Source organism: Saccopteryx leptura, chromosome 5 (genome assembly GCF_036850995.1).
Source record: "Saccopteryx leptura isolate mSacLep1 chromosome 5, mSacLep1_pri_phased_curated, whole genome shotgun sequence".
Taxonomy (NCBI): Eukaryota; Metazoa; Chordata; class Mammalia; order Chiroptera; family Emballonuridae; genus Saccopteryx; species Saccopteryx leptura.
Genome location: NC_089507.1, coordinates 27,789,226 through 27,804,556, shown reverse-complemented (window position 1 = coordinate 27,804,556; position 15,331 = coordinate 27,789,226).

Below are 15,331 nucleotides of genomic sequence, written 5' to 3'. Positions count from 1 at the left end.
GCCAGGGCGCTTTTTTTTTTCTTTAATGTTTATGTTATTGATTTTAGAGAGAGAGGAAAGAAGAGAGAGACAGAGACAGAGATGACAGGAACATGGATCTGTTCCTGTATGTGCCCTGACGGGGGATCGAACTGACACCCTCTTTGCTTCAGCCAGTGCTCTAGCCAACCGAATTATCCGGTCAGGGCAATTTATGTAAAGCTTTAAGCACAGTGTTTGGCACCCGGGGAGCGCTCAGTAAATCTTGGCTGTTGTAATTAAACTCATCCATCCAGGCCAGTACTCTGTGGAGGAGAAATCCTTCCCTCTTTCACTATTGCAATCTTTATTGGCACCAGGGCAGGTTATTCTGCTCTGGGTGATACTGGCCAACTTCTGTCTTCCCCTGGAGAACAGGACGCCCCCCTCAACTCACTCCCTATGAACAAAAACTCCCTCCTTCAAGGTAGTCATCCACATGCCACGAGGAAGTTTTCTCTCTTGGAATCAGGTCCCTGGGCATTGTTCCCTGTGACAAACTGGGTTGGAGTTGGGGTCAGCTGAAGTTCAAGAGGGCCTCAATGCTGACTTTGGCTGTGTATTGATTTGTGGCATTTATAAGCCAAAGCACCTGACCTCCAGGGCCAAGACTGCAGGCACAACAATGCGGCCTTTCTCTGGTGGCCCTGTTTACCTTCCGGGAGCAGGCAGGGTGTGGCCAGAACTTCTGAGGTGGCAAGGGCACCAGGGTGTGGTGAGAACACTGGGTGTGGCTGCCCAGGACAGGCCTTGGAGCAGGCGGCTGAGGAAGAAGCCACGCTAAGTCGAGATGCTGAGGCTCCTGTGGCTCCTGTTCTGTTGTGGGGCAGCTGTCAGAACTCCCATCCTCTGCTCCTCCAACACCACGGTGACGCCGGGGATAATGATAGCATAACTTCACCGAGTGCTCACTAGCCACATGTGGGACTCCGCAGCTCTCCCTCGGTCGTCAGGACCGTGGCTGTGTGTGAGTCCCCGCACACCACTCATGAGCTGTGTGAACTTGGGGGCTTGACTCACCCTCTCTACTCTTCAGCGTCTTCGTATGAAAGTGGGGTGGCTAAAAGCACTTTCTTGAGGGCAGGGCTACATGTACCCCCTTGACCCCATGGCCCGTGTGCAGCAGCCCCAGAAAGGGAAGTTAGAAATAGTTTATGTGATGGTGGAGGCCTATTTATCCTGGTGACTTTAGGATGCTGGTTCCAGGGAGGTATAAGTATGCAAAGCTAAGAATCCGGGAAAGAATTACCAGAGAAGGAATTAAAAATAAGGTTTTAATATGAAAGTACCCACCTTGATCCTGAAAGGAAAGACACCAGCTGGCAACAGCAGGAATTGAGCAGAGTCTTGAGCACAGAAAACTAAAATATGGCTCACTGAAGTCAGTGTGAACAAAGCCAAGGTCAACTACACAGAACATTTTATGTACCATAAGGCTTTCAGTCAAGTCAATAAAATACAGTATGTGTAAACTGTAAAACAAACAAAAAAAAGTGCACCTTCCTCTTCAGTTTGTAGAAAGATTAATTAAGAAAGCCCCAGAATACTGTTTGTTCCAAAGTAATGTTGAGTACATAGTAGCACAGGGGTCCCCAAACTACGGCCTGCGGGCAGCATGCGGCCCCCTGAGGCCATTTATCCGGCCCCGCTGCACTTCCGGAAGGGTACCTCTTTCATTGGTGGTCAGTGAGAGGAGCATAGTTCCCATTGAAATACTGATCAGTTTGTTGATTTAAATTTACTTGTTCTTTATTTTAAATATTGTATTTGTCCCCGTTTTGTTTTTTTTACTTTAAAATAAGATATGTGCAGTGTGCACAGGGATTTGTTCATAGTTTTTTTTATAGTCCGGCCCTCCAACGGTCTGAGGGACAGTGAACTGGACCCCTGTGTAAAAAGTTTGGGGACCCCTGTAGTAGCAGTTTCTAATGTAGAATTCACATGCTTGATTTCATCTCATTGTCAACAGTCCTGTGAAATAGGCCCTCTACAGAGAAGAGGCTTCGGCCACACTGAAAGAAGCAAGCAAAGCCAAGGCTTGATCCCAGGATCATCTGAGTCTAAATCCCAAATTCTGGTCCCCAAATCACTGCGCCTTACTGCCCTTCATTTACCAACTTCACCTGAAGAAACACTGATGGAACACCTTACTGTGAGCCAAGTTGTTGTGACTTTATTTAATTCATTGGCAGTTTTAATTTAACTCGATTCATAAGCTCTTTAGAGCTCTTCCAGCTGGGCAATAGGCTGCATCCATGGGGTAAGATGGTGTTGGCCTTGCTTGCAAGAAACTCAGAGGCTCACAGGCCAGTCTGCCAACAAAGAAAAGCCCCTGGCCTGACCATGTGGTGGCGCAGTGGATAGAGCGTCGGACTAGGATGCTGAGGACCCAGGTTCGAGACCCCGAGGTCTCCAGCTTGAGCGCGGGCTCATCTGGTTTGAGCAAGGCTCACCAGCTTGGACCCAATGTCACTGGCTTGAGCAAGGGGTCACTCGGTCTGCTGTAGCCCCAAGGTCAAGGCATGTATGAGAAAGCAATCAATGAACAACTAAGGTGTCGCAATGAAAAACTAATGATTGATGCTTCTCATCGCTCTTCGTTCCTGTCTGTCTATCCCTCTCTCTAACTCTCTCTCTGTCTCTGTAAAAAAAAAGAAAAGAAAAGAAAATCCCCTGTGCTTAGATTGAGCACCTTCACAGGTCTAATGAGTCTCTGTCTTGCAACTCCACTGGAACAATTTCTTGAACTTCCTTATTACCTCTTCCGAAGGCCTTAACTGAAGACATCTACCCAGTTTTGCTTGAAGTTCCCATTTCTAGGTTGAAGTTTAAAGTAGACTGTTACATAAAAAGGAAGGAAAGGAGGAAGGAAGGAACATTTATCAGTAATCAGTTTATCCTTGAAAAACCAGACTGATTTGGTAAGGGTTTGAGGAAAGGAAAGACACCCCTCCGCAGGGCACACACCCCTTTGGGTCAGGGCCTCCTGTAAGTAGTGGGCTTTGAAAATTGCTTCCATACTCTAGAGAGAGGTCAGGAAAATGTCAGCCACTGAGAAACTAGGAAGAAAATAGCTATCTGCAGGTGCAGCCCACCCCCCAGATGCACTGTAGATTGTTGCTCAGGGAATCTTAGAACACCAAAATGAAGCTCCTGGTTTATGAAACCTTGTGGAATATCTTATAGGCACTATGGTAAACAGTGGGGATTTCAGATAAAACAAACCCCAGCCTCTGCCCCCAGGTGTTCAGAGTATAATCTGGGACTAAATGTAAACTACAAAAGTTGTCCCCTCATCAACTGAAATAATCAGAGTGTTTAAAGCCTTGGTGTGACAAAGTGTGTGGCCGGCATAGAGTCCTGGAAAGGGGGCATTTGAGCCCACTCCCTTAGTGTTTATCCAGTCCCAGGAGGACCCAAGTCCAATCGGAAGTATGAGCTGCCTGAGCCGTAGAAAGTTTTCAGACTCTCCATACCTGGACAATTTTGTCACCTTAGTACTCACAAAGGCTTCCTCTGTGACCAAGTTGTTCTAAGCACTTGACACCAGATGGTCCATTTAATCTTCACAATATATCCATGGCATAGATGTACTGGCCCCACCACAACTTCAAAATTTGAGGTCTTGAGAGGTTAAGTAATTTATTCAAGGTGGATATCTCATACAGCTAGTTAGGAGACGGAGAAGGGTGATTTAGAGCCGGGGCCTCTGCCCTTACCACACAGCACTAATTGATCTACAAGCACCAAAACAGCCTTCTCATGAGTGGTTTAGGTTCTTGGCCGCTTGATCTTAGTTGGGTAGGACCCAATTCAGTCATGCCTCTCACTGCAACTTAATTATGTGGCATCGAGTTTATACCTTAGTCTCATGTAAGTGTGGGCCTCATGTTGGTTCCTGTGAGCCTGACAACCTCAGGGTGCTCAAGGAAAATAAAATTCCCTACTAGGAACATCAAAGGACCCGAACTCAAAGCAGATGAGTCAGGATCCCATCAGAAAACGAGTGGTCCAAGATCACACAGCAGCAGGGCTAGGACTAGAACTCGTTTTCCTTGGCTTCCATAATGGTTCTTTGTACTTGGAAAGGAAAAGAAAGAGGGACTTAAATACACAGGAATAAAGTTTTGAGAACATCAAAACACATTTTATAAACATATATTTTGTGTGTAAATTTTTCCAAAGTGAGAAGCTGGGGTGGGGGGCAGACAGACAGACTCCCACATAAGCCCGACCGGGATCCACCCAGCACTGCCCACCAGGGGGCAGTGCTCGGCCCCTCTGTAGCGTTGCTCCGCTGCAATTGGAGCCATTCTAGTGCCTGAGGTGGAGGCTGTGGAGCTGTCCTCAGCGCCCAGGCCAACTTTGCTTCAGTAGAGCCTTGGCTGCAGGAAGGGAAGAGAGAAATAGAGAGAGAGAGAGAGAGAGAGAGAGAAAGAAGAGGGGGAGGAGGGGAGAAGCAGATGGGTGCTTCTTCTGTGTGCCTTGGCCAGGAATCGAACCCAGGACTTCCAGATGCTGAGCAGGTGCTCTACTGTTGAGCCAAACTGCCAGGGCTATAAACATTTTTAAAGTACCCTGAAACTGAGGACTTAAGCAGGTATCATGTAGTTCTTTTCCTTCACTTGTGGGGCATAGGCTCCTTCAGGGTGGGGACTTTGTGGAACCTCTAGATGAGGTGGAAGCCCAGGGCCCAGTGAGAATGGGGGAAGCAGGACCCAGGAGCCAGGCAATGGGACAAGTCTGGTTTTATTGAATAGAATCTTGAGAGCAGGTGGACTACAGGGTTTTGGAGAGATTGTGAAATGAATTGAGTTAAACAGAAACTGAACAACTGATAGGATCTCAGAGTAGGAGTTCTTAGACCTTTTCTGTTAGAGCCTCAGGGCTTTCTGTGGTTGGGAGAGAAGTGCCTAGGGCCTGAGCGGTGTTGCCTTAGGTGTGGCCAGGGCGTTTGGAGGGTTGAAGGCTCCCAACCCCACCCACTTCCCAGCTCTAGGTATTAGAGTGGGTTGCAGAGAATGCAGTTCCGTTTAGAAAGGAGCTTGTGCCTATTGACAAAGTCTTATGGAAACAGGGCTGGGAGGGAAGGGGAGGGGAGGATAAGGTACCTCTGGAATCCAGGAAGTCTGAAAGAGCCAGAAAACAACCACTATTTCAATTCAGTTCAGTTGAACAACTCAACATTACTGTGTACCAGTCATGGGTAATGGAGTCAAGAATACAGCAATGAACAAGTTAAACTCTTCTTGCCTGCAAGAAATTTAGGGTCTAAAGGTAGAGACAGATAAAAAACAGAATTAAATCAACATTTAATTACGAATTGAGTGCATACCTTGAGACAGTTGTGACAGAATAAGGGAGGAGGGGAGCTGCTTTGAGGCAGGGCCCCCAAGGAGGGAGGCTGTTCTCATCCGCAGCTTGCAGGATGAGGAGCCCCCGGGGAAAGTGTCCTCCAACTAGCAGCCGGGCCCCTGAATTTCTCCTTTCTCTGATTCAGGTCCCTTTTAACGCCCATTGCCTCATCCAGCCCTTTGAAGCATTAAAAAAAAAAGTAAATTGTTTTATCTTCTGCTGTAGGCTCTTCCATTGTACATAGAAGTCACATGACTTACTCTCCTACATTTTTTCTCTTATAACTATGTGACATGCACAAATACAAAATCTTTATAAAAATAATTTTAAAACAATATTAGACGGAGTAAACTGTGGCAGTTTTCTTTACCTCTTTTTTTACGACATTCTGCCAACAGGTAGCTGTTAAGGGTGAACCTTCTTATCTCCTTGATGTCTCTCCTCTGTAGTTGTGACACTCCGGCCTCTCTCTTCCTCTCACCTTCTGCAGAGGCTAGGTGAAGAAGGAGGCGGCTTAATCCTGCAGGTGGATTGGGGAACTATACTGGGCATGCTCAGCTCAGGTTTTCCCTTTCTGCCTTCTAGGAGTGTGTTATCTGCCAGCAACACAAATTCTCCTCTGCCCAGTGTTGGAGGTGGCACACCCCCACCTCCTCCTTCTCCCCCAGGGTGTGTACCTAGCGGCAGTTAGTTCATATTTGAAGTACATAGGGGCTGTTAGTATCAATATTTGAAGTACCTAACCAGAAACCCACAGTTGAGAAATGTGGCTTTTACTGTAAATGTGGTATCAGCTACATCTGTTCACTGGAGTCACTGGAATTTCACCAGAAGAACCTGATAGTTGTTGCCTAGTCAAATTAGTTTTACATCAGTTTGTAACAGATTCCAAGGTATTAGATGTGTCATATAAATTTTGACAAACACAATCAAAATCCTTCCGGAAAGGTTTTAATCAATTGTCCTGTTAACAGCAGTAGGGAATACCCATTTCTGTAACTTCAGCAACTCTGGGGTCTTCTCCTCCTTTTTGTTTGAATGTCCTCCTTACTCATTCTGAAAGCACAGATAGTGATATAGTGAAAACAGTAACTATGATTTATCGAGCAAAGTGCTACATTGCACTATGCAGTTTATAAACACGATTTCACTTAATTCTGACAACCCATCTGATAGCTATGACCAGCCCTTGTTGTACCGACTGGGCGGCTGGAGTTCAGAGAGGGTAGAAAGCTTGCCAGAGGTTCCAAATGCAAAGCGACAAAACAGGAACGTGGACAAAGGCAATCTGTTCTGAAGTCTGCACATTTGGGAACAGAACAGTTTAAAAAGAAAAGAGGGCCCTGGCCGGTTGGCTCAGCGGTAGAGCGTCGGCCTGGCGTGCGGGGGACCCGGGTTCGATTCCCGGCCAGGGCACATAGGAGAAGTGCCCATTTGCTTCTCCACCCCCTCCCTTCCTCTCTGTCTCTCTCTTCCCCTCCCGCAGCAGAGGATCCATTGGAGCAGAGATGGCCCGGGCGCTGGGGATGGCTCCTTGGCCTCTGCCCCAGGCGCTAGAGGGCAGAGCGATGCCCCGGAGGGGCAGAGCATCGCCCCCTGGTGGACAGAGCTTCGCCCCAGGTGGGCGTGCCGGGTGGATCCCGGTTGGGCGCATGTGGGAGTCTGTCTGTCTCTCCCCGTTTCCAGCTTCAGAAAAATACAAAAAAAAAAAAAAAAGAAAAGAGGCAGACTTCACGACAGAGGTGGTTATTGTTTTAAAAATAGTATTTAATTGGTATTTGACTATTCAAATGGTATGTCAAGGTTATAGTTATGAATATCAAATCTCTTATCCTCCAGGAATGCTGAAATAAAGCCTTCTTTTTTTTTTTTTTTTTAGGAGAAAACTCATCCTTCAGATTTAGGAGCTTCCTATGGACTGCACTGATTTGCTCACTCACCTGAACTGCCTGTATAAGAGGTGAGCGGAGGTATAATTGCCTCCATTTTACAACATGGGGAGAAGACCGAGGAGTGTCAGTTTCCAAGGGGCCAGTCTCAGATCCCAGTCGATAAATCTGGCTCTGACTTAGTGTTTGCCCTCATGGTGGTAACTCAGAGAAAGATGCAAGGGGTGTGTGTGTGTGTCCCTTATTTAAAAGGTTCAGAATGGGAGTGAAAAAGTTGTGGGGCACATGTGTGTTTGTGGAAGAAGGGCAACGATAGTAATTTGGAGAAGCTGGTCCCAGCCATCATTTCTTGGAATGTTACAAGACTAAAAATGAGCAGTTCACAGGTTGCTAGGACCAGCCCTGTAAATGATGGTTTCTCTTCCTTTATTTAAGATACCGACAGCTCAGTAGGTCCCCTCTCTTCTCTCCTTCCTCCCTTCTCCACACCACCTTACCACTTAGCTTCCCAAAGCATCACCTCCCTTTTCACTATTGAGTCAGCATCTCCAGAGATGAAAACTTAGTCTGTGCTCTCCAAGGGGCTGCGGATGAGTGGGATTCTCAGCCAGGTTTGCAGCCCCTTAAGGCCAGGGGTGGATTGACTGAGCTAATGAAGGTGCAAGGACCTCACCTGCACAGCCAGGGATACTTTGCTCACCCACTGGGCTGGCTCAGCCTGCATCCACACGTGAAGCTGCAGGTTCAGGGCTTGGATTGCACTGAGAGTGTTCTGTGGCATTTGGTCCAGATGGGCCAGTGGAAGAGAAGGCTTGAAATGTACATGGGCAGAATCTAACCCACAGAAAATTCTTTCAGTCATCAGGCACGTAAAATCATTAGGTAGGGGACTTAGTTCTCACCAACACCTGGTCCAAACAGAAGTTCTTTCCTATCGAGAATCTACTCAATAATGCAGCATATTTAATTCTAAGTGAAGCTTATATGTCTTTCCTTTTTGATGGAATCACACGAAATGTTTTTTTGGAATGTCTGTATCTATAGGGCACAAACCTACATTAGTCCTTCAAAAGTGAGTACATCTGTGTGTGAAGTCACATGTTGTACACATCCAGTTATTAGTAATAGAAAACAGATTTTAATCAACATACTAGAGGAAAAGACTGGCTTGTCTTTCTGTTAGAAAAGTATGAAGGTGTCGTAGAAAGGGTCTGTGTAGCCAAAAGATGCAGAAAACAAGAACTGTGGAGATGGTCAGGGGGTTTAAGAGATAGTATAGTATTTTTATAAATATTGTTATAGTTAACATCGATTACCTTATTTTCCCATGTATAAGACGCACCTTAATTTTGGGGCCCGAAATTTGAAAAAAAATGTATTACATAAAGTTATTGAACTCAAGTTTTATTCATCATCAAATCCAAACAACTCGGCATCACTGTCAAACTCCCATCCATTAGCTTGTCCTCATCTGTGTCTGATGATGAATCACTGTCATCAACAATGAGCACAAAAACAAGCGCGAAAAAGTGGGAAACGCAAGTAAAAAAATCTGCAACCACTGTATAAGACGCACCCAGGTTTTAGACCTCAAATTTTTTGAAAGAATGTGCATCTTATACATGGGGAAATACGGTAGCTTTTAAATTTTATGGTTTAATGGGATTTTTCTCATTTGAAATATTCACAGTCATAGCTGATTCTGTGTTCATATTTTTTTATATTCTTTTTCTTAGAAGTCACTATCCACACCCCAAATGAGTAAACTTCAAGTCCCACAAAACTTCTTTCTCTCTTGTCTAATTGTGTTGCATTTCTGAGGCCCATTTCCTGTATGGCTGCCTGCCCTTCCCTGCCAGCCTATCCCTCTTTCTCTCCTGCCCCTTCCAATAAGGTTATATTTCTCCTTGATTTTTCTGTCATTTTCACTTACCAAGATAAGAAACCTAGGCTGGGTTTCTGCGAGTTTTTAAGGTTGTGGCAGGGGAGGCAGCTAACAACTGGGCAGCTAGTATATGAGTTACTTGACTAGACATTTTTATTGTTTTGACTGGACATTTTATAAATATTTTCTAGTCTAATGTTTTTCTGCTTAGAATTGAGTTACTTACAGACAGACGGTGATCTTATGGTCTGAGCTGAGGTATAAGTCTTCTTTTTTTCTCTTTTTCCTTAGTCCCTACTCTTTCTCCTACTTCCATTGATATACATTTTAAGTTGTGGCTTTAAATATGCAAGTATTCTTAGAAAACATGAAGCATTGTTTTGTATTAGGTATGCATCTAATTTATTTAAATGGAGTGCCAAATTAATATTATTTTTCCTGCTTTTCTCAACACTGTTTCTGAGATCTATCAGTGTTGATTTACCTGTATTCTTGTATAGTCCTCATATGGATATTGGAAACATTTCTTCCATTCTGTTAACTTTTGCTAACTTAGTCTGCTGAAAGAAATTAATTTTGGTGCTGTTAGATTTGTCAAAATTAGGCCACATAGTTTATATACATTTTCAGTCTAGTCAAGGAATCTTTCCTTATCTAGATCTCGCAATGATGGTCTCCTACATTTTCTTAAATTAATTTTTTTATATCAGACATTTGTCTTTGCATATAAGGCAGAAAATCCAGCTTATTTTTCTCCAAATGGTGATCCAGTTCTTTTCAAATAATTTTTCTAAATAGCTTTTCATACATTGATATATGGTACTACCTTTTCTATGTCAAGAGCTTATACATACAAGGATGCATTTCTAACTTATCTATTCAGTTCCATTGGTCTATTTGTAATCCCAAATATCTGTAAACTGAATAAAATATTATTAAGTAACAGGTTAAAAAAATAAAAATCATAAATATTTAGCACATGCAAAAGGTGTGTGGGCATAGCCTGACCAGGCGGTGGTGCAGTGGATAGAGCGTTGGATTGGAATGCGGAGGACACGGGTTCAAGACCCCAAGGTCACCAGCTTGAGCGCAGGCTCATCTGGTTTGAGCAAAGCTCACCAGCTTGGACTCAAGGTCACTGGCTTGAGCAGGGGGTTACTCGGTCTGCTGAAGGCCCATGGTCAAGGCACATATGAGAAAGCAATCAATGAACAACTAAGGTGTCACAACGAAAAACTGATGATTGATGCTTCTCATCTCTCTTCGTTCCTGTCTATCTGTCCCCATCTATCGCTCTCTCTGACTTTCTCCCTGTCTCTGTAAAAAAAAAAAAAAAAAAAAAAAGAAAAAAAGAAAAAAGAAGGTGTGTGGGTACAATGGTGAACTCCAGTGGGTACAAAAGCAGCCTTCACTGCAGGATGGCTCCAGGAATCCTTCAACAACATAGAGTTTGCCCCTCCCTCCTTAAAACAAACAAACAAACAAACAAACAAACAAAAAAACCCCAGAGTCTCCACCACAGAAAATATAGGCCAGCACTAAGAACTGTAAGCACAGATTTCCCAGTTTTTTGAGTTTATTCCTACAAGTACCCGGATTCGCTTTCATATTTTCTACATTTTAAAATGGATTCATAATCAACAAGATAGGTAATAACAAATGTTGGAGAGGCTGTGGAGAAAAAGGAACCCTCATCCACTGTTGGTGGGAATGTAAAGTAGTACAACCACTATGGAAGAAAGTATGGTGGTTCCTCAAAAAATTAAAAATAGAACTACCATATGACCCAGCAATCCCTCTACTGGGTATATACCCCCATAACTCAAAAACACTGGTACATAAAGACACATGTAGCCCCATGTTCATTGCAGCATTGTTCACAGTGGCCAAGACATGGAAACAACCAAAAAGCCCTTTAATAGATGACTGGATAAAGAAGATGTGGTACATATATACCATGGAATGCTACTCAGCCATAAGAAACGATGACATCGGATCATTTACAACAACATGGATGGACCTTGATAACATTATACTGAGTGAAATAAGGAAATCAGAAAAAACTAAGAACTATATGATTCCATACATAGGTGGGACATAAAAATGAGACTCAGGGACATGGACAAGAGTGTGGTGGTTACCGGGGGTGGGCAGGGGAAGGGAGGGAGTGGGGGGAGGGGAGGGGCACAAAGATAACCAGATAGAAGGTGACAGAAGACTATATGACTTTGGGTGATGGGTATGCAACATAATCAAATGTCAAAATAACTTGGAGATGTTTTCTCTGAACCTATGTACCCTGATTGATTAATGTCACCCCATTAAAATTAAAAAAAAAAAAAAAAGAGATCCACACAAATCATCCAGTTATGCTCCTCATACTTCAGAAAGTCAAGCACAATTTTTATGTCATTCTTACTAAGTCATTCAATTTGGTTGGCTAAACTGCTGAGGGGTTAATGACTGCTTGGCATCAGAAGAAGACCCTTCAGATTCTACAACCATTTCCTCATGCATCTTATCAAAATACACTTGATCACCATGTTCACTTTCTTCGTCCTTAGAAGAAATAAAACCACTGAAAACTGGAAAAAAGATAAAAATAAAATAAAATGGATTCAGTCCAGCCAGTTTTTCAGAGAAATTTTGCCAGACTTTCAAGAACCTGTATCTTTCATAAGTTGTTTTAGAAAATTAAGAAAGAGGGAAAATTGTACAACTCAGTTGAGAGACTAAATGTACAAACAGATCATGGCCAGATCATATGTAAAAATAGAACTCTGACCCACTGCATGCAGTAATCATCCTAGGAAACTAATCCATTATCCATAGTGACAAGCCCAGGAAGCCAACCTACTATTTACAAGTCAGACTTGTAGGACTTTCCGTAATCATTGGGCATATATTGCTAGGACTTGATTAATAACTGACAACTTCTTTAATTTTGTTCCCACTTCCAACTTAGGACCAACCAGTTCTGAGATTCAACTTAGTACCAAGCCAAATATATACCGCTAACCAATTATACAGGATGCCCTGTGTCTAGTCAGCTCACCTCCCATTTCCCCAGGCCAGCAACTTCCAATCAGGGCATACTTGAAGGTTCCTTTCTTTCCCTACTGTAATGCTTTCCCCGTCCTCTGCCTGCCTTTGATTCTCCGCCAGAACGCAGTGATGCTGGCTAACTCTCTTGTTCTAGGAAGCTCTGAACAAATAGCCTTTGCCTGTTCACATTTGGTTGGTCTTCATTCATCTCCACATAGTGTGGGAAGCTGTGAAACCTTGCTCAGGCAATTATAAGCTCATTTCACTTATTGTCATAGATACAAAATCCTAAAAACAACATTGGCTAAACAAATTTTACATTTCATGAACATATACATAGTTATATATCCCATGCACAAGCAGGCTTTATGTAAGAGATGGTTTCACATGGAAAAAAAAAGATCAGTATAATTTACCATATTAATGGTCTAAAGGAGAAAAGACATATGAATACCTGAAAAGATAAAGAATGTTCATTAAAATTTAACAACTATTTAAAATAGTAACCGTCAGAAACTAGAAGAAGAAAAAACCTTTTTTTTTTTTTTACTCCAAAACAGCTAGTATACCGCCTGACCAGGCGGTGGCGCAGTAGATAGAGCGTCGGACTGGGATGCGGAGGAACCAGGTTCGAGACCTCGAAGTCTCCAGCTTGAGCACGGGCTCATCTAGTTTGAGAAAGGCTCACCAGCTTGGACCCAAGGTCGCTGGCTCAAGCAAGGGGTTACTCGGTCTGCTGTAGCCCCACGGTCAAGGCACATATGAGAAAGCAATCAGTGAACAACTAAGGTGTCACAACGAAAAACTGATTATTGATGCTTCTCATCTCTCTCTGTTCCTATCTGTCTGTCCCTATCTGTCCCTCTCTCTGACTCTCTCTCTGTCTCTGTAAAAAACAAAAAACAAAAACAAAACAAAACAAACCCAGCTAGTATACCAAAAGTCTTATAACAGAAATCAAACTTATTAAATAAATGTTGGGTACATTTCTGAGAAGAGCATAATGAGGCAAGGATACCACTAATGCTTAATATGATACTGCCGAATTTGACCAATACATAAGACAGGAGAAAAGCATAAGAGACTTGAGGATTGAAGGGAAAAGTCAAATAGTTATCGCAGGAATTATACGTATCCTCACTTAAAAAGAAAAACGACTCAATAGCATCATCAGGTATAGTAATAAGAACTAGTTAAAGTAGTTTAGACTGTTTGCCAGATACAAGATCATCTGACATAACCAACAGTGTTCCTCTATCCCAGGAACTACAGAATATAATGGAAATAAAGAGGGAAGAGCAGGCAGCAGGCTCACTCCAAACATAGGGGCAAGAATATCAATGAAGACCACATCATATATTTAAATGTCTACAGTTAAAAATTAAAGCTACTTAAAAGAAGCTGTAAAATGAGAGTACATTTAGCAGTATCCACCAGCAAGCTTGCCACTTGCTCGTTTTACTACACCGTCTGAAAGGAGACGGAGGGCCACCGCTTCTCTTGGCCCCTGTGCCAGTTGGCACGTCTAGGCCAGGCTCCCTGGAAATACACTGCAGGGCAGGTCTGCATACAGGTGGCGCTTAATATGGAGCGAATCTTGCATAAGTGAGAGAAACAGGATTGAGCAGAGGGAGAAACTGAGAAGTTTTATTTAATTTTTGGAGATAGTAAATGATTTTTATAAAATATGAAATATTATCTAAAATTAATATTACATAAGATCATATAACCTATTATTAAATGTTTTTCTAAAAATAAAGCCAGTGACAATTCTGGTATTTAATACCCATAGAGTAGACAATAGAAAGATTCAATATCATGTTTTATGTATGGTATGTCTAACCCCACATTTTTTTCTTTTTCATTTCCAGCAGTTTGATTATGATGTGTTTAGGTGGGGTTTTTTTTCAGTTTACCGTTTTGGGGATTCAGTCAGCTACTTGAATCTGTAGGGGTTTTTTGTTTGTTTTGTCTTTTAACAAAATAAGAGAGAGTTCAGACATTTCAGCATATTTCTTCAGATATTTCTTGAGGCATGGCACTTTCTCTTAGGACTTCAGTGACATGAGTGTTAGATCTTTTGTTATTTTTCCACAAGGGCCTGAGGCTGTGTTCATTTATTCAATCTATTTTCTGTCTGTTGCTCAGATTGGATAATTTGTATTGATCTATCTTCATCTTCAAGTTTACTGATTTTTTCCTCTGTAATCTTTATTTTGTTATTGACCCATTCAGTGAGTACTTTTATTTTGGATATTGTATTTTTCCGTTCTAAATTTCCATTTTATTGTTTTTGTGATATCTTCTATTTCTTTGCTGAAACACTCTAATTTTCCATTTGTTTCAGGAGTGTCCATATTTGCTTTTAGATTTTTCATGATAGTTCCTTTAAAATCTTTATCAGCTAGCTCCAACACTTCTGTCTTTGGGCATTAATACTTGTTGATTTATTTTCTCATGCAAGGTAAAATCTCCCCGGTTCTTGCTAAACCAAGTAATTTTGGATTATATCTTAGAAATGCTATGTGGTATGTTATGAGACTTTGGTTCCTCTTTTAGTCTGCTGTTTTAGCAGGCAGTCAACCAGTTTAGATTTAGAACACACATCCTGGCCCACTTCTGTGGGCTGTGGTTTGAATGTTAATTTACCTCTTGAACCTTTGCCATGCTGTTCTGCACTGCCCCACTGTGATGACTGGGAGGCCAGTCTGAAACCTGGGTGGTATTCCATACTGCAGTTCAGTTCTCAGAGCTTTGCTGTGTTGATTCTGGTCAGTTTTAATGATAGAGCCACTCAGAGATGAGCCAGGGACTTCATACTTAGATGGAAAAGGTCTCTTTCTTCTGCTCCCTCTTCTTCATAGTCTTCTCCCAACTTTCTTGTTGGAAGGGGAAGAGGATGCTGCCTCTTTGTGGTTAGTGCTGGGCCAGCACTGAGACAGGGTGACACCCCGCACACTCTCACCACTGTGCTCTGTGCTGAGAAGGAGAAGCAGTGCCTTTGCTTACATTTATCTAACATGGAACAGGGACGGCCAGCAGGCGTAAATGTAAAACTTAAAACTAGAAAACTTCCAGGAGAAGAAATAGGAGAAGATCTTGGTGATCTTAAATTAGGTAAAAACTTTTTTAAATTATT